General features: G+C 41.7%; 1 gene segment (V, D, J or C); it reads right to left on the bottom strand.

Moving 5' to 3' along the window:
• LOC128846518 (T-cell receptor alpha chain constant-like) overlaps positions 1 to 25711 on the bottom strand; it is a 129873-nt gene that overhangs the window by 42593 nt on the left and 61569 nt on the right.

Here is a 25711-nt window from a genome sequence, read left to right as displayed (position 1 = left end):
GGGCTATGGGTGGGGATTGAGGGACACTGGGAGATTGCAGGGAGGAGTGTAAAGGGAAAGGGAGGCTGTGGGTCAGGATTAAGGGGCATTGGAAGAGTTGGATGTGGTGTGAAGATCCCAGGGCTGGGACAGCAGTGGGGGTTGTGAATCAGGACCGATGGGCGTTAGCTATTGTGTTGGGAGGTAGAATACCAAGATCACTCTGGGTCTGCGTTGAGGGACGTTCTGAGAGCTGTTCATAATGTCTACTTTCAGCAGGGTGGAATCCAAATTGAACTTTCTCGCTCTCCTTTTCCTGGACACAAACTTCAGCCTCACAATTAAAAGGAAAACACCTTTAAAAGCCCAAGCGGCAGCCCAGTTTTCAACTGGGAAAATTTGGGTTTCTGTCAAGTAGGAATGAAAATCAGCTACACTTACGGGGTTTCACAAGAAGTCTCGTCCCACTTCCAAATGTGAACGCGTTGTCATAGTTCACACAGTGTTTTCCACCCCCACAAAAACGTAAGAGCTGTTCCTTGTGCAAACACGAGCTCTTCAGGATGGATTAGCCAAGACATCCTCACCTAGTGTTGATATTGTTCCATATAACGGATCAGATCCTCAGCTGTTATAAATCGGTGTAATGCCATTGATGCCAAAGATGTTACACCAATATACAGCAGTCGGATATAGTTTATGTCTGTCTACATCTCCCTGATTGTATTTAATAATTGTATGTTACAGCTGGGTCCTAAGAGTCAAGACTCGTGAGTTCTATCCCCAGCTCCGAGAAAGGAATCCAGTCCAGTGACTTAAAAGGGGAGGGTTAGGACCCTGGACTCCTGGGTTCTAGTCGTACCTCTGGGATGTGAGGAGAGGTTAAGTGTGAAGGGCTCCAAATTAGGATTCCTAAATTCTGTCCTTAGTTTTGGGGGACATTGTGGAGTCCAGTGGCAAGAGAAGCATGGGCTGGGCGTCCAGACACTTGGGTTCTAGCCCCTGCTCAGAGAGAGGAATCTGTCTTGAAGGCTGGAACAAGGGACTGAGAATCAGGATGCATGGGTTGAATTCCCTGCTCTGGGTGATAGCGGGGTCTAGTGTGTTAGAGAGGGCGGAGGGCTGGAAGTCAGGACACCTGGGTTCTATCCCCAGCTTGGACAGGGGAGTGGAGTCTAGTGGTTGCTCACATAGACTGAAATGTTTCTGCTCTCAGTTAAACATAATTAGGTGCAATGGGGGAGATTCTTTGAATGATATTAAAGGCAGGTGCCGAATGCCCATGGACTTAGATTGGAGCTGTATTGTCATTTGTGCCTTGTCCCTCTCTGTGCATAAGATAAACCTAACAAAATAAACCACAAGTTCAACCAACTCTTTGGAAAGCTAATTCACCTTTTTAAAAAATGGGTCTTGATTAAAAATACTAAAAACACTTACTTGGCCTCACAATCAGTCTCGTTCCTTTCCCAAAAGTCACTCTATCGATCCCAGTATACACACAGCAATTTGCACCATAGCAAAAACACTAGCTGTCACTCTAAGGAGTACTAGCACAGAGTTTTCTCAACAGGAGAAGTAAAGTTATTGTCAATTGATGTAGCTTCTATGACTTGGAGCGACCGATGCTGAGTTACACCAGTTGAGAATCTGTCCCATTGTTTTATCTGAGATACATTTTGTTCTAAGATAAAATACAATATGGGACAATCCCACAACTGTTGTAAATCAACATAACTCCCTTGAAGTCAATGGCATTGTGGATCATAATTTTGAAGATATTAGGTGCCAAAAATGCAGATCTGCACCTAATGGGCTTCTCAGAAAATTTCCACCCCAAAATATCCTGAAATATCATTTATTTTTACCCTCCAAACACCGAGTGAAAGGAAAAGCACTTACTAGGCTTTATCAGTAGCTGAGTTCCACCTCCAAAGATGGGTTTCTGTGCATCATTAGTCACACAGCATGTACCACCATAACAAAAACGTCTAGGGCATTTCTCACCTATATCACAGTGTTATTTACTCCCATAACCATCTATAGCTTAGATTTGTGTATTGTTTATAGAGCTGATCCAAAAATGTAAATAATTTTCTGTGGGAAATTTTGAAAAAAAATCATTTCCCCAACTTTCCTGCCCTTTTTTTAGTTTTGTGTTGCAAAAACCAAAGCTAAATAGTTTTGATTTTCAAATACCAATTTACACAAACAAAACCCTCAATTTTCGATCACCACATTTTATTTCCCCAAAGTGAAAATGATTAGCAAAACAGGTAGTTTCCGTGTTTTTCATCTAAAAAATTTGGAGTATTTTGACCAAAATGAACATTTCAAAGTTTTAATTAGTGTGCAAACGACAGATTTCATGGTGTGTGTGTGTGTGTGTGTGTGTGTGTGTGTGTGTGTGTGTGTGTGTGAAGTGCCACTTCAACATTGTACCTTAGAAAGGAGGGGTAGGATTTGTTTTTGTTATAGCAGCAGTACTTACGAGCCCTGTTCAGGAACCAGGACCTGTAGTGCTAAGTGCTGTACAAACACCCCACAAAAAGACAATCCTTTCCCATAGCGATTATTTGAAGTACAAGATGAGGGGGATACAAACACTCCAACAGGGAAGCACAAGGAAGCAATAAGACCAGGTTCAAAACCACCTCTGGTATTTGGCTAACCAATTTTATCCAAAATTCTTGGGTGACTTTGGAAATATCATTTTAACTGTTAAACTATCCCACAGAGTATCAGTTCTTTGCTTCCTGTCCAGAGGATCAATACAAGGCCGACAAACCATGTCGGAGCCGCATTCAGCTCTGAATGAGTCATAACTTTTGTACTGACCCCCTCTGCACAAAGGTGAATTTCACCCTCCCGGATTTGCCATTCTTGGAGGAGACCTGGTGTTACAAATGATAAAAGACTAGAGCTGGTGGAAAGATTTTAAAAAATCATCCTGAATTCGGATGAAAAGCAACATTTCAAAAAAAACTGTGAAATGAAATTTCAACAAATAATTCATTTTGAATCATTCAAAAGGTTTTGGTTTTAACCCTTTATTTGTAATTTTTTAAAAATATGAAATAAAGTAAAATTCAAACCAAAAATGGTTTCATAATGAAAAATCTAAAAGGGACACTGATATTTTTGATTTTTTTTTATCAAAAATGTACTTCGGCAAAACAAACATATTTTCATGGGGCGGTGGGGGGGGGGAGGTTTTGTCTAAATTGCATTTTCTGATGGAAAAACTGTTTTCGAACCAGCCCTGCTTCAGAGGCCATACAGCAGGAGAAATTAAGGAAGGGAACTTACTTGGAATGACAACCAGTCTAGTTCCACTTCCAAACACTGGCTTGTACCCACTTGTGGTCCCACAGTGTTCTCTGCCATGACAAAAATCTATCTACTGCAGAGGCCAGCGGGGCATGTTGTGCGATAGAGTGAAAGGAGAAAAGCATGTTGGGATTTTCAAAGAGGCCACTGGAATTCAGTGGGAGTCAGGTGCCCAAACCCCTTAGTCATCTCTGAAAATCACAGCATGAATATTTTGACCCAGACTCTCAGCAGGTGTAAATTGTCACTGTTTCATTGACTTAAATAGAGCCACACCAGTTTATTTATAGATTAAAAAAAAAATTAAAGGCATCTAGGTCCCATAAGGTTGCTTGGAAAAGCCAAGTCTTATTTTCCTTCTGCTTCAGTTCTCCTGTCTGTAAAATGAGCATAACAATACTTCCTTCCTCCTAGCCTTTCTCTGTTTACACAGTTTGCTCTTTGCGGGCACTGCCTGTTTTAATGTGTTTGTACAGCGCCCAGCACAATGGTGCTAGGCTTGCCAACCCTCTGGGATTGTCCTGGAGTCTCCAGGAATTAAAGATTAATCTTTCATTAAAGATTATGACATGTGATGAAACCTCCAGGAATACGTTCAACCAAAGCTGGCAGCCCTACATGGTGCCCTGACATGAACTGAGGCGGTAGGCACTAGTCTGCTAAGAAGGGCTCAGATAGTACAATCATGAGGACCTCCAGGTAGATAAGTAGGACTGTAATAGACACCCTGTTTCTTGACACAGCTAACATGAGAAGTGGACAGATCTGTGGTGGATATTCTACAACAGGGGTCGGCAACCTTTGGCACACGGCTCGCCAGGCTAAGCACCCTGGAGGGCCTGACCGGTTTGTTTACCTGCTGTGTCCGCCGGTTGGGTGGATTGTGGCTGCCACTGGCTGCAGTTTGCCACTCCTGGCCAATGGGGGCCGTGGGAAGCTGCGGCCAGCACATCCCTTGGCCCACGCCGCTTCCGGCAGCCCCCATTGGCCTGGAGCGGCAAACCGCGGGCAGTGGGAGCCATGATCCACCCAACCTGTGGACGCGGCAGGTAAACAAACTTACCCGGACCGCCAGGTGCTTACCCTGGCGAGCCGCGTGCCAAAGGTTGCCGACCCCTGTTCTACAATCAGGAAGAAACCTGCAGTGTTCCCAGGTGAGGGAAGCTAATAGATCTTCCATTCTCTACCTCCCGTTGTGCCAACACCATAACCACAAATTGTCTGTGGTATTTTTATACAAACTCTCTAGCAGCAACAAAAACAAAGCCACTTACTTGGCATAACAAGGACTTTGGTGCCAACTCCAAAGATGAGCTGTGCAAAGCCGCTTCCCGAATTCACACAGCAACACGTAGCTTTACATTAACCATGGAGAGACAATTTCCCTTCTACCAGATGACACGTCCAATTGCGATGGTGGCCAATATAGAGATCTACATTGCTAGGCCAGGTCTAGGGTAAATTGATGCAATGATATTGAAGTTAACAGAGTTGAGGCTCTGGCCCTGAGAGTTTGGTTGGACAATTACATTGTCTAAAATGGATATGTGAAACGGAGTTGCCACATGACTGAGACATCTAACTATGGATCAGAAAAAGGCTGAATTCTACTCCTGGAAGCACTGTGACTTTTTTTGCTGCTCAGATATGACAATGATCAATGACACTATAAGAAGATTAGACAGATACTCCACCTCATTTCAAATCCTTTCTGCCCCTTGTGTGTTTCTCTTAATTTCTCACTCCTTCTACTCTAATATTTTATTGATCACTTTAATAAAAGGGAATTATGCCTCATTTCCAAGGGGACTTGATAGGGAGTTAAGTGCCTAATTCTCATTGGCTTTCATAGATTCTGAGGTCAGAAAGGACCACTGTGATCATCTAGTCTGATCGCCTGCAGAACACTGGCCAGAGAAATTCCCCAAAAATATTCCAGTTGGAACTAACCTATACCTATGAGAACTGGAGGTCCAATTCTTTGAGATGTTTTTGAAAATCCCACATAACGTTCCAAAGACTTACTTGGCTTTACAATTAGTTGTGTCCCAGATCCAAAGATGAGCTTGAATTCATTGTTACTCACAGTGATAAAACCCATGACAAAAAGACACCTCTAGTCTTCTCAAAAAACATTGATGCTGATATTTTCAAAGCTACCCAAGAGATTCCAAGTCCCATTTCCAATAATACAAATTAGGCTTTTAAATCCATTAGATATTTACCAGCATATCTTGGATATTATCACCTACCAGGTTCCACGGTCAATTTTGTTCCACTCCCAAAGATCAATTTCCTACTTGCTCCTGAAGACACACAGTGATGCATCCAATAACAAGAACTAAGTGCGGTCACTGTGCATTGTCATCTCTTTAAATTTATGGCTCTTGGATGTACACATGAATTTTACCTTCAAAGAAGGTTTCAAAAGAAAAAAGTACTGTCCAGTATCTCATCCCATAACAGAGCAACCTGTGATTGATTGACCTACTTACCTACCTACCTATTATAGTATCTGAGCCCTTCTTATCATTTCACTTATTTCAACTATATTGTATTCTACAAACTCTAGGGAATCAAACCCACTTTCTTCTGGATTACAGATACTTATTTAAAATAACAACTATAATACTTTTGTGCTGTCCTGTCCGCAACTATGCATTCAATTAAAATGCTAAAGAAAAAACACTTACTGGTTGTTACAGAGAGTTCCGTTCCCTTCCCAAATATGAGCTTGTTAGATAAGTCACACAGCAACACACAGACTTACAGTAACCAAGCCCTTCGCTCCACAGTGGGAGACTCGTTACATCCCCATTTTTGTTCACAAAAGCCATGATCCACAGGCCATTGAGATCTTTGGAAAGAATCTCGTTGGCTTTAATTGCTTTTAGATCAGGCCCATAGGAGAGAAAGGGGAAACTTACCATGTAACATTATTAATCATTTTATTTCCATAGTGAAATGGAGTATTGGTCCCTAAACTCATTGGTGCTACATCCCCAACCTGATACATCATGTTGAAAACTCCAGGACAGGAGGTATGTTAAAGCAATGGATTTCTATCTGTGTGTCCATCTATCTACATAGGTATATTGAGCTATCCATCTGTACAGCACTCTATCCCCCATCTAGCTAGCTAGCTAGCAGATAATCTAGATAGATTTAGCTCTCTATCCCCACATCTATCTATCTATCTATCTATCTATCTATCCCCATACACCCCCTCTATCTATCTGTCCATCCAAATTGTAAGACTGCCTCTAAAAACTCTGATTTTGAATGTGATTTAGATATATTACATTATACATACTGTGCAGTATAAAACCACTTACTTGGTTTTACAGACAGTTTGGTCCCTTTCCCAAAGATGTTGCTTCCCCCATAGTTCCCACAGCAATAGAGAACCTTACAAGAACCATATATGGGAGAGAGTGAACCTATTCCTCCACAAAGAAAGGTTTCCTACCTTTTCATCTTTGCTGCTATAGCATAGAAGATTAAGGGCCCAGGGACTAGGAATTGTTTTCTTCTCGTAATAAAACTGAGTTTAGGCCCATACAACAATTACTGCCATATCCCCATCCAATTATAAATTCAGTGTTCTGAACATTACTCTTCCTCTAGATTAGCCATAATGAAGTGAAGTCCTAAGTGAATATTATGCAGAATGATCTCTGTCTTTTTATCCATCCCCCATCTCGCTCTCACTCTCTATGCCCACTCATTATCCATCAGTACATCTCGGAAGTGATGCAAAGACAATCTTGACAGTATCTGAGCAGCTCTGGAAATTCCTAGCTCATGGCATGTATAGATTGCATTTGTAGAAACTCTATTAATGCCACACCACTTACTTGGTTTGACAGAGAGTTTTGTTCCCTTTCCAAAAATTAGTTTAGTGCTGTATCCTCCAGAATCCCCCCAGCAGCTCATAGCTTTACAATGACTACACAGTGAGAAGAAAGAACATTTTCCTGTAAAGTGGAAGACTCCCTACACTTCCATCATTGGTCCAGTAACACGGGAGGGTTAAGGATCTAGCGCCAGAAGTTTAAAGGTGTTTAGGTAGATGGAGAGAGGCACCTAGTGGGAATTTCAATACAGCCTACTTGCCTATTTCAAAGGTAGTTGGGTACCAAGGTGCTTTTGGAAGGATTCCCTATCAGCACCTTCAGGTGTCGAAATACCTTTGAAAATCTGGCACTATCTTACAAATCACTTATTTTGCAAGTTGAGTTTAGATCCATACACTGGCTAAAGCCACATATCTAAATCGATACAAATTCAATACTTTGACCAGAACTGAATTTACAAATATGGGTAGGTGGATTTAGGGCATCTGTTTATCTATGTTCCTCCCCAAAATCCCACCTTGTTATCAGTTATTTGAAACAAACCCTTTTATATTTACAAACATCATCAGCACCTACCAGGCTTCACAACCAATGTAGTCCCACTCCCAAAGATGTATTTCCTGCTGCTTCCAGAGTTAACACCATGACACAGACAATAATAAAAACCAAGTGAACTCAATTTACATTGTCAGATCTTTTGATGCATGTCTCTTTGCACGTATATGGGTAACACATCTAGCAATAAGTCCCACACAGAGATGTCATTATAGGTATCCCAGGTGGCAACTTGTGATCTATCTATCTGCACACACACTCACCTAGCCATACAATCAGGATAGCAATGATATTTTTTAACCCTCTAAAACATCATGAGACCATTTACTTTGTACAGAAGTTGCCTTAAAGAAAGTTTAGAAATAGACACATAGAAATAGCCAGACTGGCTAGGAATAGCCCAGTCTCCAATCGCCAAGAATAACTAGAACCCACTATCTCTGGGGAAGGCTGGGATCTATTCCCAGTTCCTGGAAAGGAATCAAGTCCAGTGAGCTGGATGGGGATGGGTTAGGACCCCAGGTTCCTGGGTTCTAGCCTCAGCTGTGGGACATAAGGAGAGATCTAGTGTAAGCATGGAGGGGCTGGGAATTAGGATTTCTAAATTCTGTCTTCAATTTTGGGGGGAATTATTGGATCCAGTGGCTAGGGAGTCCAGACACTTGGGTTCTAGCCCCTGCTCAGAGAGAGGAGTGCTGGCTTGAAAGTTAGAGCAGGGACTTGGAATTAGGATGCTTGGGTTGAATTCCCTCCTCTGGGAGGATAATGGGGTCTAGTGTGTTAGAGTAGGGCAGAGGGCTGGGAGTCAGGACACCTGGGCTCTATCCCTAGCTTGGGACAGGGGAGTGGAGTCTAGTGGTTGCTCGTGTAGCCCAAATGTTTCTGCTCTCAGTTAAACATAATTAGGTGCAATGGAGGAGATTCTTTGAATGATAGTAAAGGCAGGTGCCGAATGCTCATGGACTTAGATGGGAACCATCTTTGTGTCTTGTCCCTCTCTGTGTGTAAGATAAACCTAATAAAATAAACCCCCAGTTCAACCAACTCTCTGGAAATGAAATTCACCTTTTTAAAAAATGATTCTCGATTAAAAACACTAAAAACACTTACTTGGCCTCACAATCAATCTCGTTCCTTTCCCAAAAGTCTCTTTAGCGTTCCCAGTATTCACACAGCAATTTGCACCACAACAAAAACACCAGCTGTCACTCTAAGGAGTACTAGCACAGAGTTTTCTCAACAGGAGTCAATTTTAAACAGAAGTAAAGTTATTATAAATTGGTGTCGCGTCTATGACTTGGAGGGAATTATGTTGGTTTTATCTGAGATACATTTTGTTCTTGGATAAAATACAATACGGTCCAATTCCTCAACTGGGGTAAATCAACACAGCTCCCTTGAAGTCCACGGTGCCGTGGGCCATATTTCTGAAGCTATTAGATGCCTACAAATGCAGATGTGCACCTGGTGGGCTTTTCAAAAGAGCCTACGCTCCTAATTGGCCAGAAATCAATGAGAGTTAGGTGCCTGGGCTCTTTTGTAAATGCCATTGCACGACTCTCTGATCTTACAGGCACCTAAATACCTTTAAAATTGGCCCTATGTTCATAGACACCAGCTGAGACTCTGACTTGCTTTTTCTACTGTTTGGAGAAACACAACATTAGGTAGCCTTATTAGCAATTGTTTTAAGTTTAATTTCAAACTGCACAAAAGAGAGACTTTTTTTTTTTACATAATGTATAGTCCATTGCCAGAGAGACACTGTTGAGACCAAGAACTGTGCTTCAAGGATTCACGAAAGGACTGGACGTTCATATGGATAATGAAAACCTCCAGAGTGACATTAGAGAGGACAGGAAAATAAATGGGATACAGCTCCTCCCTGGAATATTTAGCCTGGGGTTTTAGAAATAAAGGGGATTTGCCCATCCCGTGAAACTCTGAAAATGGCATTTGGTCAGATTGCAGTTATCTGAGTGATGGTAATGTCCTTTGGAGCCTTAATCTATGTACCGAGATCACAAAACAGCATCCACACCAGACTACTCAATTAAGCATCGTGTTTTCACTCAACAAACTTCTTCACTTTTTCTGATATATCTGAAAAAGCACCACGAGATATCCTGAAATATCATTTCTTTCACCCTCCAAACATTGAGTGAAAGGAAAAGCACTTACTAGGTTTTATCAGAAGCTGAGTTCCACTTCCAAAGATGGGTTTGTATGCATTATTAGTCACACAGCATGTACCACCATAACAAAAACTTCTAAGACATTTCTCAACTATATCCTCTCATAACCATGTATATTTTAAATTTGTGTACTGTTTATAGAGCTGGTTCAAAATGTAAATTATTTTCTGTGGGGAAATTTTGAAAATATTTAATTTTCCCCAAATTTTTCGCATTTGCTTTTTTTAGTTTTATGTTGCAAAAACTAAAACTAGACACTTATGATTTTCAAAAACCAATTTCCACAGAAAACAGTTTTTGATCACCACATTTTTTCCCAAGTGAAAACGTTTAGCAAATATTGTAGTTTCCATGTTTTTCAACCAAAAAATTCTGATCAAAATTTCAAAATTTCAAAATTTTAATTTTTTGGATAAAGACAGCTTTCACTGGGCAGGCGAGGGAGGAGGGAAGAGTGATGTTTCCATACTGCATCTTAGAAATTAGGCTTTGTTGTTGTTATGGCAGCAGTACTTATGAGCTCTATTCGGGAACCAGGAGGACCCTGTGGTGCTAGGTGCTGTACAAACACCCGACAGAAAGACAATCCTTTCCCATAGCACTTACAATCTAAGTATAAGATGAGGAGGATACAGACAGTCCAACAGGGAACAAAAGGAAGCAATGAGACCATGTTCAAAACCACCTCTGGTATTTGGCTAACCAATTTTATCCAAAACACTTGGGTGACTTTGGAAATATCATTTTAACTGTTAAACTATCCCACAGAGTATCAGTTCTTCACTTCCTGTGCAGAGGATCAATACAAGGCCGACAAACCAGGTGTATGACACATTAGCACTCAAACTAAGCTTTAAATGATTCATAACTTTTGTGCTGACCCCCTCTGCAGAAAGGTGAATTTCACCCTCATGGATTTGCTAACCTTGGAGGAGAAATGATATTACAAATTATATGTGCTTAAGACTAGAAAGATTTTTCAAAAAATTCTTCCTCAACTGGGATGAAAAAATTTTTCAAAAAAATTTGTGAAATATAATTCCAAAAAATAATTCATTTTGGGTCATTCAAAAGGTTTTGGTTTTCATCCTTTATGTTTAAATTTTCAAATATGAAATAAAGTGATTTTTTGAAAAAGTTTCATAATGAAAAATCAAAAAGGGACACTAATATTTCTTAATTTTTCTAATAGAATTTTTCATAGAGACCAAGTTGGTTGGTTTCATAGAGAAAAAGTTGGTTTTCTCTAAATCACATTTTCTGATGGAAAAACTGTTTTAATGAAAATTTTCTACCCAGCCCTGCTTCAGAGGCCATATGTCAGGACAAATTAAGGACGGGAGCTTACTTGGACTGACAATCAGTCTCGTTCCGCTTCCAAACACTGGCTTATTGTACCCAGTTGTGGTCCCACAGTGGTCTCTGCCATGACAAAAATCTATCTACTGCAGAGGCCAGGGGGGCATGTTGTGCGATAGAATGCAGGGAGAAATGCATGCTGGGATTTTCAAAGAGGCCACTGGAATTCAGTGGGAGTCAGGTGCCCAAACCCCTCAGTGGTCCCTGAAAATCACAGCATGAATATTTTGGCCCAGAATGTTAGCACGTTTTTAACTGTCACAGCTGCATTGACTTCCATGGAGCCACACCAGTTTATGCATAGATTTAAAACAATTAAAGGCATCCAAGTCCCACAGGTTGCTTGGAAAACCCAGTTTTAATTTCTCTCTGTTTCAGTTTCCCAAACCTGTAAAATGGGCAGAACGATGCTTCCTTCCTCCCACCCGGTGTGTGTACACTTCCACAGCTCACTCTTTGCGGGCAGGAACGGTTTTAATGTGTTTGTACAGCACCCAGCACAATGGCACTAGGCTTGCCAACCCTCCAGGATTGTACTGGAGTCTCCAGGAATTAAAGATTAATCTTTAATTAAAGATTATGACATGTGATGAGATCTCCAGGAATACATCCAGCCAAAGCTGCCAACCGTACATGGCGCCCTGGCGTGAATTGAGGCTGTAGGCACTAGTCTGCTAAGAAGGGCTCAGATAGTACAATCATGAGGACCTCCAGGTAGATAAGAAGGAGCATAATAGATACCCTGTTTCTTGACACAGCTAACATGAGAAGTGGACAGATCTGTGGCAGATATTCTACAATCAGGAAGAAACCTGCAGTGCTCCCAGGTGCGGGAACCTAACAGATCTTCCATTCTCTACCTCCCATTGTGCCAACACCATAACCACCAATTGTCTGTGGTATTTTGATACAAACTCCCTAGCAACAACCAAAACCAAAGCCACTTACTTGGCATAACAAGGAGTTTGGTGCCAACTCCAAAGGTGAGCTGTGCAAAGCTGCTTCCCGAATTCACACAGCAACACGCTACCTTACAATAACTGTGGAGGGACCATTTCCCTTCTACCAGATGACACATCACATTGCGATGGTGGCTAATATAAAGATCTACATTGCTAGGCCAGGTGCTCATTCTAGGGTAAATTGATGCAATGACATTGAAGTTAACAGAGTTGAGGATCTGGCCATGAGAGTTTGGCTGGACAATTACAATCTGGATATGTAAAATGGAGTTGCCACATGGCTGAGACATCTAACTATGGATCAGAAAAAGGCTGAATTCTACTTATGGAAGCATGTGACTTTTTTTCCTGCTCAGATATGACAGTGATCAATGACACTATAAGAAGATTAGATAGATACTCCACCTCATTTCAAATCCTTTCTGCCCCTTGTGTGTTTCTCTTAATTTCTCACTCCTTCTGCTCTTATATTTTATTGATCACTTTAATAAAAGGGAAATATGCCTCATTTCCAAAGAGATTTGATAGGGAGTTAAGTGCCTAATTCTCATTGGCTTTCATAGATTCTGAGGTCAGAAAGGACCACTGTGATCATCTAGTCTGACCGCCTGCAGAACACAGGCCAGAGAAATTCCCCCAAAATATTCCTATTGGAACTAAAGTATATCTATGACTAACTCCTGGAGATGTTTTTGAAAATCCCATATTACATTCCAAATACTTACTTGGCTTTACAATTAGTTGTGTCCCAGATCCAAGGATGAGCTTCAAGTTATTGTTACCCACAGTGATAAAACCCGTGACAAAAAGGCTCATCTCTAGTCTTCTCAAAAACCATTGATGCTCATATTTTCAAAGCTATGCAAGGGACTCTGCAGCCTATTTCCAATAATACAAATTAGGCTTTCAAATCCATTAAATATTTACCAGCATATCTTTAATATCACCTACCAGGTTCCACAGTCAATTTCGTCCCACTCCCAAAGATCAATTTCCAACCTGCTCCTGAAGACACACAGTGACACATCCAATAACAAGAACTAAGTGCGGTCACTGTGCAGCGTCATCTGTTTGAATTTATGGCTCTTGGGATGTACACATGAAATTTACCTTCAAAGAAGGTTCCAAAAGAAAAAAGTACTGTCCAGTATCTCATCCCATAACGGAACAACCTGTGATGGATTGATCTACCTACCTACCTACCTATTATAGTACCTGAACCCTTCTTATAATTTCACTTATTTCAACTATAACGTATTCTACAAACTCTAGGGACTCAAACCCACTTTCTTCTGCATGACAGATAGTTATTTAAACTAACAGCTATTATAGCTTTGAACTGTCCACAACTGTGCATTCAATTAAAATGCTAAAGCAAAACCACTTACTGGGTGTTACAGAGAGTTTCGTTCCCTTCCCAAAGATGAGCTTCGCAATGCCTGTTCCATAAATGCCACAGCAAAACACAGCCTTACAATAACCATGCACAGGGGACATAGCCCATTGCTCCACAGTGGAAGACTTGTTAAATCCCCTTCTTTGTTCAGAAAAGACATGATCCAAAGGCCACCGAGGGCTTCAAAAAGAGTTCCATTAACTTTAATTGCTTTTAGATCAGGCCCACAGGAGAGAAGAGGAAAACTTACCATATAATAATATTATTGATCGTTTTATTTCTATACTGAAATGGAGTATTGGTCCATAAACTCATTGGTGCTATGTCCCCAACCTGATACATCATGTTGAAAACTCCAGGACAGGAGGTATGTTAAAGCAATGGATTTCTATCTGTGTGTCTATCTATCTACATAGATATATTTAGCTATCAATCTGTACAGCACTCTATCCCCCATCTAGCTAGCTAGCTAGCAGACAATCTCCACACATATCTATCTATCCCCGTACACAAACACCTAGCTGCACAATAAGGACAGCAATGATATTTTTAATCCTCTAAAACTTCATGAGACCAGTCAGTTGGTACAAAAGTTGCCTTAAAAAAAAAGCTTATTTTTCCCAAGGGGTTCTGGATATGTTTTAAGGACACTAAATTAACCAATCACAGCTGTTGAAATAAATGACCACACTGAATTCCCTGGTTCATGTCATTACTGCCGACTGTCTGTAATAAGAGGGACATTTGGACTAAATTCGTCACAGGTGTAACTCCATTCAGATCAGTCAATATAATAAAGGGGAGAGTTTAGCCCAATCAAACATAACTCACCACCTCCTATTAGAAATAGAAACATAGGAATAGCCAGACTGGATAAGACCACCTTGCCCAGGCTCCAGCAATAACTACAACCCGCTATCTCAGAGGAAGGTACAACAGCCCCTACTTAGGGAGTGATGTGGTAGTCTGATGTTTCTCCCTAATGCCACATCATTTAGTGGCGGGTGCCTGCGGGGAAGCAGGCAGACTTATATCTCCGTTGCATTCCACCCTCTCTGATATGACTCTGCATATGGTGTCGCTGGGTGAGATTTTCAAAAGTTCCAGTGTGAGTTAGGCACCTAACTCCCAGGGATTTGCAGTGGGGCATAGGCACCTAACTGGTGTAGATTCTTTTGAAAATCTCACCCGTAATCCATATATGGGGAAGTTTTTAAAGGCACCTAATGGATTTAGAAGCATTCGTTTCATTACAAATCAATGACATTTATTCTCCTAAATCCCAGAGGTACTTTGAACACCCCCCGCTCCAATAATCAATGAGATTATATAACAGGCTTGCCTGCAATAACAGGGGAGTGGACTCAGTGTCCCAGGAGGCCCCTTCCAGCCCTATGTTCCTAAATAGCCAATCATTTAAAAAAAATCCTGTCAAGCTCAATGGTATCATGGGGCAGTGAGTTCCACAGGCTAATTTTGTATAAGTATTTTTAACTCTTTTAAATGTGCTGCCTCTCATGTTTTATCGAACACCCTCTTGTTCTTGCCTTATTAGACATATTACTGATACTTACTAGGATTCACTATGAGCTTTGTTCCCTTTGCAAAGATAAAGTTGTAGTTGTTATTGTTCACAGTAATAAAAACCTTAACAAAAACCTCGCTTAGCACCTCTGAAAAGCGCTTTCCAGAGCTGACACGAACGAGTGAACCAACAAAGGGGCACAATCAATGAATCTTCTTTTAAAAATACATGAAGGTCGTGATCAGCTCATGACGGGACTAGATCCTCAGCTAGGGTAAACTACCATCGTTTCATTCAATTCAATCAGCTGAGCCGATTTCCAAACAACTGGAGATATGGCCTAAACTTTTCCTACCAGCTCTACAGAAAAATGATCTCACCTGAAGAAAGAAAGGTTATTTTAGCCAAAGGAGTTACTCACAATAAAGTAAAGTATTGGATTGGCCGTGTTAGTCTGTATCCACAAAAACAACAAGGAGTCCAGTGGCACCTTAAAGACTAACAGATTTATTTGGGCATAAATTTTCGTGGGTAAAAAACCACACTCCATGCATCTGAAGAAGTGGGTTTTTACCCACAAAAGCTTATGCCCAAATAAATCTGTTAGTCTTTAAGGTGCCACTGGACTCCTTGTTATAATAATGTAGTTTGACCACAAGCATAACAAAAGAGTTTATATTAGATTAGATTAGTTTATATTAGTTTAGATTAGATAATAAACTTTCCATCCAGTAGTTACCAACCAATCCACAGTTCATGAATAAACTTAACCCAATGAATAATCTTTACAGAAATCGGAGTAAAGGTAGAACCAATAGATATAATTCACTCAACGAATTTCCTATTTTTGCGGGATAGACAGGTTATGAGTGGAGTAGAAATTCCTATATCAAACAGGAGATGTAGGAGCCAAACTTTCTTTTGGTGCAAATCCATTGACTTAATGGAGTTACATGAGCAGAAGATTTAGCCCAAGCCATGTAACCACTATCTGATGAGACTGTCTGTAAGCTAGTCTGTCCTCACTAGGAGGAAACAGGCAGGTTTGTATCTCTAGAATTCTTGCCTGGCTCATAGTTATTGTCAGCAAACATAGTTACACCCTGATTCTGCCACCCTTGTGTCCAATGAGTAAGATCCTTGGCTGGTGTGAAACCGAATAGCTCCTTTGACCTCAGTGGGTGTACTCCAGGAGCAAGGGGCTACTCAGAATGATTTAGGAGAATGGCAAAATCTTGTATTTTTCCAATGAAACATCTGCCCGTATCCATGCCTACCTGGATTCACCGTTAATTTTGTGCCTTTGCCAAAGGTGAGTTTCCAGTTCGATCCAGAAGCCACACAGTGATATACCCAGTAAAAAAACCCCAGCGCTGGGATTTCAAAGCACACCTACTGAGGGAGACTCATAGATTTTTAAGGCCAGAAGGGACCATTAGAACATCCAGTCTGACCTACATGGAATTTCAGTGGGAATTGGGCACCTAACTCCCTTAGGCTCTTTTGAACACCTCAGCTCCTTTTTACTGTCTACTTCTCCTCCTGAATCTAGTCTCACAAATGAAAGCAACAGATCAATAAAAAGTGAGGCAAATGAAAAAGACTGCCAAGCAATTCTTCATAGAAAAAACATCTTTTGTTGCCCTCACCCTTGTCACTTACTTGGCCGGACAATCAGCTTAGTGCCAGATCCAAAAATCAACCTGTTTCCTGCTCCTGTATATGGCACAGTGATTTAGAGCCAAGCAAAAACTCCCCTCGCTTACTCTAGCCTTGTAACCTGCCTTAACAGGGCTCACACGTCTGGGGGCAAAGTAGGACCCTGATGATTTTGGAGAAGCTCTTGAGCTCATGTAAACTGGCACTTGAGCCATTGATTTCGGTGGTGTTACATCCATGCACAGCAGCTGGACTCTCACCCCACTGACTCCAATGGGGCTATGATTGGTTTATACCAACTGAGGACCAGGCCCCATTGACCATGGAGCTATGGCTGATTTCCATCAGCTGGGGATCTGGCCACTGACTGCAATGGAGCAAGCCCAGTTTACACCAGCTCCAGAGATTCCTGCTGATAACCCCACATGGCTGGAATCTTTCTGGACCATAACGGCTGAAGGTACCTACCGGGTTCAACCAGCAGTTTAGTTCCTGTTCCAAAGATGAGTTTGTCTGCATTTCCTGCATACACACTGTGATGATCCCCCTTACAAAAAGGGTCTTTAATGAATCACTGCTCATTTCCTAGTCCCTCCAGAAACCTGCAATGCACCTCACACCAACTCCTTGGTGATTTCACGATTATCTAGCCCAGGGGTGGGCAACCTTTGGCACGCGGCTCACCAGGGTAAGCACCCACGTGGGCCGGGCTAGTTTGTTTACCTGCCACGTCCGCAGGTTCGTCCGATTCTGGCTCCCACTGGCCGTGGTTCACTGCTCCAGGCCAATGGGGGCTGCGGGAATCAGCGTGGGATGAGGGATGTGCTGGCCGCCCTTCCTGCACATTCCATCCTTGGTCATGTAATACGGGAGGGTTAAGGATCTAGCGCCAGAAGTTTAAAGGTGTTTAGGTAGATGGAGAGAGGCACCTCGTGGGACTTTCAATACAGCCTACTTGCATATTTCAGAGGTAGTTGGGTACCGAGGTACTTTTGGAAAGATGCCCTATCAGAACCTTCAGGTGCCGAAATACCTTTGAAAAACTGGCGCTATCTTACAGATCACTTTATTTAGGCAGTTGAGTTTAGATCCATACACTGGCTAAAGCCACATCTCCAAATCAATACAAATTCAATACTTTGACCAGAACTGAATTTGCAAATATAGGTAGGTAGATTTAGGGCATCTGTCTATCTATGTTTCTCCCCAAAATACCAGCTTATTTCAGTTATTTTAAACTGAAACTTTTACTTTCACAACCATCATCAGCACCTACCAGGCTTCACCACCAATGTAGTCCCACTCCCAAAGATGTATTTCCAGCTGCTTCCAGAGTTAACACCGTGACACAGACAATAATAAAAACCAAGTGAATTCAATTTACATAGTCAGCTCTTTTGATACATGTCTCTTTTCACGTATATGGCTAAGACATCTAGCAATAAGTCCCACACAGAGACATCATTATAGGTTTCCCAAGTGGGCAACTTGTGATCTATCTATCTATCTATCTATCTATCTATCTATCTATCTATCCCCATACATGCATCTATCTATCTATCTATCTATCTATCTATCCCCATCCACCCCAACTATCTATCTATCTATCTATCTATCTATCTATCTATCCCCGTACACACACCTAGCTGCACAATTAGGACAGCAATGATATTTTTAATCCTCTAAAACTTCATGAGACCAGTCAGTTGGTACAAAAGTTGCCTTAAAAAAAAAGCTTATTTTTCCCAAGGGGTTCTGGATATGTTTTAAGGACACTAAATTAACCCATCACAGCTGTTGAAATAAATGACCACACTGAATTCCCTGGTTCATGTTATTACTGCCGACTGTCTGTAATAAGAGGGACATTTGGACTAAATTCGTCACAGGTGTAACTCCATTCAGATCAGTCAATTTACTAAAGGGGAGAGTTTAGCCCAATCAAACATAACTCGCCGCCTCCTATTAGAAATAGAAACACAGGAATAGCCAGACTGGATAAGACCACCTTGCCCAGGCTCCAGCAATAGCTAGAACCCGCTATCTCAGAGGAAGGTACAACAGCCCCTACTTAGGGAGTGATGTGGTAGTCTGATATTTCTCCCTAATGCCACATCATTTAGTGGCGGGTGCCTGCGGGGAAGCAGGCAGACTTATAGCTCTGTTGCATTCCACCCTCTCTGATATGACTCTGCACTGGGTGAGATTTTCAAAAGTTCCAGTGTGAGTTAGGCATCTAACTCCCGGGGACTTGCAGTGGGGCATAGGCACCTAACTGGTGTAGATCCTTTTGAAAATCTCACCCATAATCCATATACGAGGAAGTTTTTAAAGGCACCTAATGGATTTAGGAGCATTCATTCCATTACAAATCAATGATATTTATGCTCCTAACTCCCAGAGGCACTTTGAACACCCCCTACCCCAATAATCAATGAGATTATATAACAGGCTTGCCTGCAATAACAGGGGAGTGGACTCAGTGCCCCAGGAGGCCCTTTCCAGTCCTATATTCTTAAACAGCCAATCATTTTTTAGAAAAATCCTGTCAAGCTCAATGGTATCATGGGGCAGTGAGTTCCACAGGCTAAATGTAAGTATATTTAGCTCTTTTAAATTTCCTGCCTCTCATGTTTTACTGAATGCCCTCTTGTTCTTGCCTTGTTAGACATGTTGAATAATATTGCTGTTACTCACTGGGATTCACTGCTAGCTTTGTTCCAGTTCCCAAGATGAACTTGTTGTTGTTGCTCACAGTAATAAAAGCCTTAACGAAAACCTCGCTTGCCACCTCTGGAAAGCGCTTTCCAGAGCTGAGACAAATGAGTGAACCAACGAAGGGGCACATTCAACAATGAATCTTCTTTTAATAGGAAAACTTTCACAATGTGAGCATCCAATGACGGGACTAGATCCTCAGCTATTGTAAACTACCATCATTTCATTCAACTCAATCAGCTGAGCCAATTTTCAAACAACTGGAAATCTGGTCGAAAATTTTAATAACTAGCTCTACAGACAAATAATCTAACCTGTAGACAGACAGAAAGTTATTTTAACAAAAGGAATTCCTATAATAATGTAGTTTGACCACAAGCATAACAAAAGAGATTAGATTAGATTAAATAATAAAGTTGCCATCAAGTAGTTACCAACCAAACCAGAGATCATGAATAAACTGAACCCAATGACCAGTCTTGACAAGTATGAGAGAAAAGGTAAGACCAATAGGTATCATTCACCGTCATATTAGTGGGTCTCAATGGATTTGCTAGTTTTGCAGGATTGGCAGGTTGCAGTGCGGTGGAATCACCCTGATTCTGTGACTCTTGTGTCCTATGAGCAAGATCCTTGGCTGGTGTGAATCCGAATAGCTCCTTTGACCTCAGTGGTCTACTCCAGGAGCAAGGAGTAGACCATGATTAAGGAGGACAGCAAAATCTGACACTTGTATATTTCCAGTGAAACATTTGCCCATATCCAGGCCTACCTGGATTCACCGCTAGTTTTGTGCACAAACGAAAACAACAGATCAATAAAAAGTGAGGCAAATAAAGAGGACTGCCAAGCACTTCTTCATAGAAAAAATCATTTGCTGCCCTCATCCTTATTACTTACTTGGCTGGACAATCAGTTTAGTGCCAGATCCAAAAATCAACTTGTCTGCGCCTCCTGTATATGGCACAGTGATTTAGAGCCAAGCAAAAACTCCCCTCGCTTACTCTAGCCTTGTAACCTGCCTCAACAGGACTCACACGTCTGGGGGCAAAGTAGGATCCTGATGATTTTGGAGAAGCTCTTGAGCTCATGTAAACTGGCACTTGAGCCATTGATTTCAGTGGTGTTACATCCATGCACAGCAGCTGGGATCCCACCCCACTGACTCCAATGGGGCTATGACTGGTTTATACCAACTGAGGACCAGGCCCCATTGACCATGGAGCTATGGCTGATTTCCATCAGCTGGGGATCTGGCCACTGACTCCAATGGGGCTAAGCCCAGTTTACACCAGCTGCAGAGATTCCTGCTGATAACCCCACATGGCTGGAATCTTTCTGGACCGTAACGGCTGAAGGTACCTACCGGGTTCAACCAGCAGTTTAGTTCCCTTTCCAAAGATGAGTTTGTCTGCATATCCTGAAGAAGCACTGTGACAATCCCCCTTACAAAAAGGGTCTTTACTGAGTCACTGCTTGTTTACTAGCCCCTGCAGAAACCTGCTGTGCACCTCACTCCAACGCCTTGATGATGTGATGATTATCTAGCCACAAAACAATTGTATACCGTGAAATCATACGCATTAAAATTGGAAAAGATCTATCTATCTATCTATCTATCTATCCCCATACACCCCCTATCTATCTATCTATCTATCTATCTAACCAATTCGTGAGACTGCCTCTAGTAACTCTGAGTTTGAATATCAGAAATATTACACTGTACATACCATGCAGTACAAAACCACTTACTTGGTTTCACAGAGAGTTTGGTTCCCTTTCCAAAGATGAGCTTAATGTTGCTTCCCCCATAGTTCCCACAGCAATACACAGCCTTACAAGAACCTACCTTTCCATCTTTCCTCCTATAGCATAGAAGATTGAGGGCCCAGGGATCATGAATTGCTTTCTTTCCCTAATAAAACTGAGTTTAGGCCCATACAACAATTACTGTCATATCCCCATCCAATTATAAATTCAATGTTATGAACATTACTGTTACTCTAGATTAGCCACAATGAAGTTCTAAGTGAGTAGATATGGAATGATCTGTTTATTTTTCCATCAGATCTATCTATCTGTCTATCTGTCTGTCTAAAAACAGATTTATTTATCTAGCTCTCTAGCCCCACTCATAATCCATCTATAGCTCTAGGCAATGATGTAATGATCATCACAACAGTATCTGAGCAGCCCTGGAAATTCCTAGCTCATGTCTTGCATCTGAAGAAGTGAGGTTCTTACCCACGAAAGCTTATGCTCCCAATACTTCTGTTAGTCTTGAAGGTGCCACAGGACCCTCTGTTGCTAGCTCATGTTGTGTAGGCTGCATTTATAGAAACTCTATTAACACCGCACCACTTACTCGGTTTTACAGAGAGTCTCGTTCCCATTCCAAAAATTAGTTTAGTGCCGTATCCTCCAGAATCCCCCCAGCAGCTCGTAGCTTTACAAGAACCACACAGCAAGAAAAAAGAGCCTTTTCCTGTCGTGTGGAAAGCTCCCTGAACTTCCATCCTTGGTCACGTAATACTGAAGGGTTATGGATCTAGAGCCAGAAGTTTAAAGTTGTTTAGGTAGCTGAAGACAGAGATAGGTATCTAGTGGGAGTTTCAAAACAGCCTAATTGCCTAATTCAAAGGTAGTTGGGTACTGAGGTGTTTTTGGAAAGATGCCCCATCAGCACCTTCAGGTGCCAAAATACTTTTGAAAATCTGGCACTATTTTACAAAGCACTTATCTTGCAAATTGAGTTTAGGTCCATACACTGGCTAAACAAGATATCCAAATAGTTACAAATTCAATACTTTGACCAGAATAGAATTTACAAATATAGATAGGGAGGTGGGTAGATTTAGGTTTACTACCTTCCTCTAAAAATCTCAGCTTATTATCAGTTATTTGAAACACTTTTATATTTAAAAACATTAGAGGGATATCAGCACCTACCAGGCTTCATTACCAATTTAATCCCACTCCCAAAGATGTATTTCCAGCTGCCTCCAGAGTTAACACCGTGACACAGACAATAATAAAAACAAGTGAATTCAATTTACATTGTCATGTCTTTTGATGCATGTCTCTGCACGTATATGGGTAACACGTCTAGGAATAAATCCCACACAGAGAAGTCATTATAGAATGTCCCAAGTGGGCAACTTGTGATCTATCTATCTATCTATTCCCATACACCCCGTCTATCTATCTATCTATCTATCTATCTATCTCCATAAACATATACCTAGCTGCACAATAAGGACAGCAATGGTATTTTTAACCCTCTAAAACTTCATGAGACAAGTTAGTTTGTTCAAAAGTTGCCTTTAAAATAAAGCTTATTTTTCCCATGGGATCCTGGATATGTTTTAAGTAAAGTAAAAGAACCAATCACAGCTGTTGAAATAAATGTCCACTTTGAATTCCCTGACTTGTGTCATTACTGCTGATTGGCTATAACAAGAGGGATAATGGGACTAAATTCTTCCCAGGTGTAGCTCCATTCAGATCAGTCAATTTAATAAAGGGGGGAGTTTAGCCCAATAAACTGTAACTTATCGCCTCCTTGAAGAAATAGAATCCTAGGACTAGCCAGAGTGGATAAGAGCATCTAGCCCAGTCTCCAGCAATACCTAGAACCCGCTATCTCAGAGGAATGTACAGGAGCCCCGACGTTGGGAGTGATGCAGGAGTCTGATGTTTCTCCCTAACTCCACATCGTTTAGTGGCTGGCGCATGTCCTAAAGCAGACAGATTTATATCTCTGTTGCATTCCCCTCTCTCTAATGTAACTGCACATGGTCTCGTTGGATGAGATTTTCAAAAGTTCCAATGTGACCTAGGCAACTAATGCCCGGGGACTTTCAGTGGTGTATAGGCACCTAAATGGTGTGGATACATTTGAAAAATCTCACCCGTTATCCATGCATGAATAAGTTTTTCAAAGGCACATAAGGGATTTAGGAGAATTCGTTCCATAGCATACCAATGGCATGTATGCTCCCAAATACCAGAGACACTTTGAACATCCCCCCACAGTAATCAATTAGATGATATGCTAGGGTTGATTGCAATAACAGGGGAGGAATCTCAGTGTCTCAGGATGCCCGTTCCAGTCCTCTGTTCCTAAATATCCAATCATTTCTTAAAAAATCCTGTCAAGCTCAATGGTATCATGTGGCAGTGAGTTCCACAGGCTAATTATGTGTAATTATTTTTAGCTCTTTTAAATTTGCTGTCTGTTGTGTTTATGGAACTGCCTCTTGTTCTTGCCTTATTAGACATGTTGAATAATATTCCTGTTACTTACTGGGATTCACTACTAGCTTTGTTCCAGTTCCAAAGGTGAACTTGAAGTTGTTATTGCTCACAGTAATAAGAACCTTAACAAAAACATTGCTTGCCTCCTCTGTAAAGCACTTTACAGAGCTGACACAAATGAGTCAACCAACAAAGAGACTTAACAGAGTTGGGCAGTCAGATACTACAATCACAGGCACAAAGAAAGAAAGAAAGAAAGAAAGAAAGAAAGAAAGAAAGAAAGAAAGAAAGAAAGAAAGAAAGAAAGAAAGAAAGAAAGAAAGAAAGAAAGAAAAATTTCTAGAGGGAAGGACAGCGAAACATACACAGAGAGGGAAGAAATCAGAATATAGAGAAAGAAATACGGAAAGACAGACCAGAAAGAAAAAAACGATTCCCTGAAGGGAAGGATGTCTGTCTAGATAGATCCCAAGACCAGAAAGGCACAACTGTGATAATTTAGTCTGACCTGCTGTATAACACAGGCCAGGGAACTTCCCCACAATAATTCCTAGAGCAGAAGTTGAATGGCCCGTGTTAAACCGGAGCTCAGACTCGATGATCACAATGGTCCCTTCTGGCCTTGGAATCTACAAGTCTATCTATCTATCCTTCCCTTCTGGGAATCTGTTGTTCACTCTGTATTTCTTTCCCTCTCTTCTGGAGGGAAGAACGGATGGGTACATAGGTGGATGGATAGATGCATGGACAGATGGATATGTGACCCTAGAAACAGGACTGAGCTTTGAAGACCAAAACAGATTTGAAGGAATGAAATTACATATTAAGGAAGGTAACTTACTCGGTCTGACAGACAGCTTAGTGCCAGAGCTTGAAGTTGAAGTTGAGCTTGAAGCCCCCCGAATCAGTATTCACACAGCATTTCCCGCCAGCACAAAAACCCTGCAAAGTTCTTGGCTCCTTTCCCCAGACACGGGTAAGAGACTTGATAGCAAAATTCAAAGGTCTAACTAGAATCCCTTTGTCTAGGAATTGCAAGGACAGGAGTGAGGGGCCCTGGCAGAGCTGGGAGGGAAGGAGGGGAAAATCCCCAGTCTAGGATAGCAGAAAGCTGTGGGTTGGGATTGAGAGGCATTCGCAGAACTGGGAGGGGAGCAAAGGATCGTGGATCAGAAATGAGGGGCATCAGAAAAGCACTGGGGGGGAAGGGAACTCAGCTCTGTCCAGCACTGAGTTATTCTCCAGCTCCCAACGTGTATTAACAATAGACATGCTCAAAAATCACAAATTCAACTAAAACCGATCGCTCAGACGGGAGCCCGGGCACTTACTGGGTGCAACAAGCAGCCTTGTCCCACTCCCAAGGGTGAGTTTACCACCATCATTCACACAGTGTTTCCCACTGCAACAAAAACCCTGACAGCGCTGACTAGGAACTGACCTCCCTGGGCCAGGATCGGGGAGGAAGGTGCTGCCTCCCTTACCTCAGGCAACGTTTCCAATTATATTAGACACGGATACCAAGTGAGTCATTGAAGGGAACCTAAAGGAAGAGAGCCCCCAAATCCCCTGGGCTCCTTTGAAAATCCAGTCACAAGAACATATGTCGGTAAATAGATCGCTCTGCAGGGTGTGAAGTAGAATGGTCCGGGTGCTAGCCAAAGCCCTTGGGAAATCCAGGTTCAAATCACTGCTCTGCCATGGACTCCTTTGGGCATGTCACGTGCACTCTCTGTGCCTCAATCTCCCATTGGTGAAATGGGGACACTATTTCCCTACCTCACAATGGTGGTGTGTGTCTACATACACTAGATTTGTAGACTCCAAGGCCAGCAGGGACATTGTGATATCTAGTCTGCCCTTCCTGGCCAGAGACCTGCCCCCAAATCATTCCTAGAGTGGCTCTTTTAGCAAACCAT

The sequence above is a fragment of the Malaclemys terrapin genome, chromosome 12 (genome assembly GCF_027887155.1).
Source record: "Malaclemys terrapin pileata isolate rMalTer1 chromosome 12, rMalTer1.hap1, whole genome shotgun sequence".
Lineage (NCBI taxonomy): Eukaryota > Metazoa > Chordata > Testudines > Emydidae > Malaclemys > Malaclemys terrapin.
This window is presented reverse-complemented; position numbering and strand designations above follow the sequence as displayed.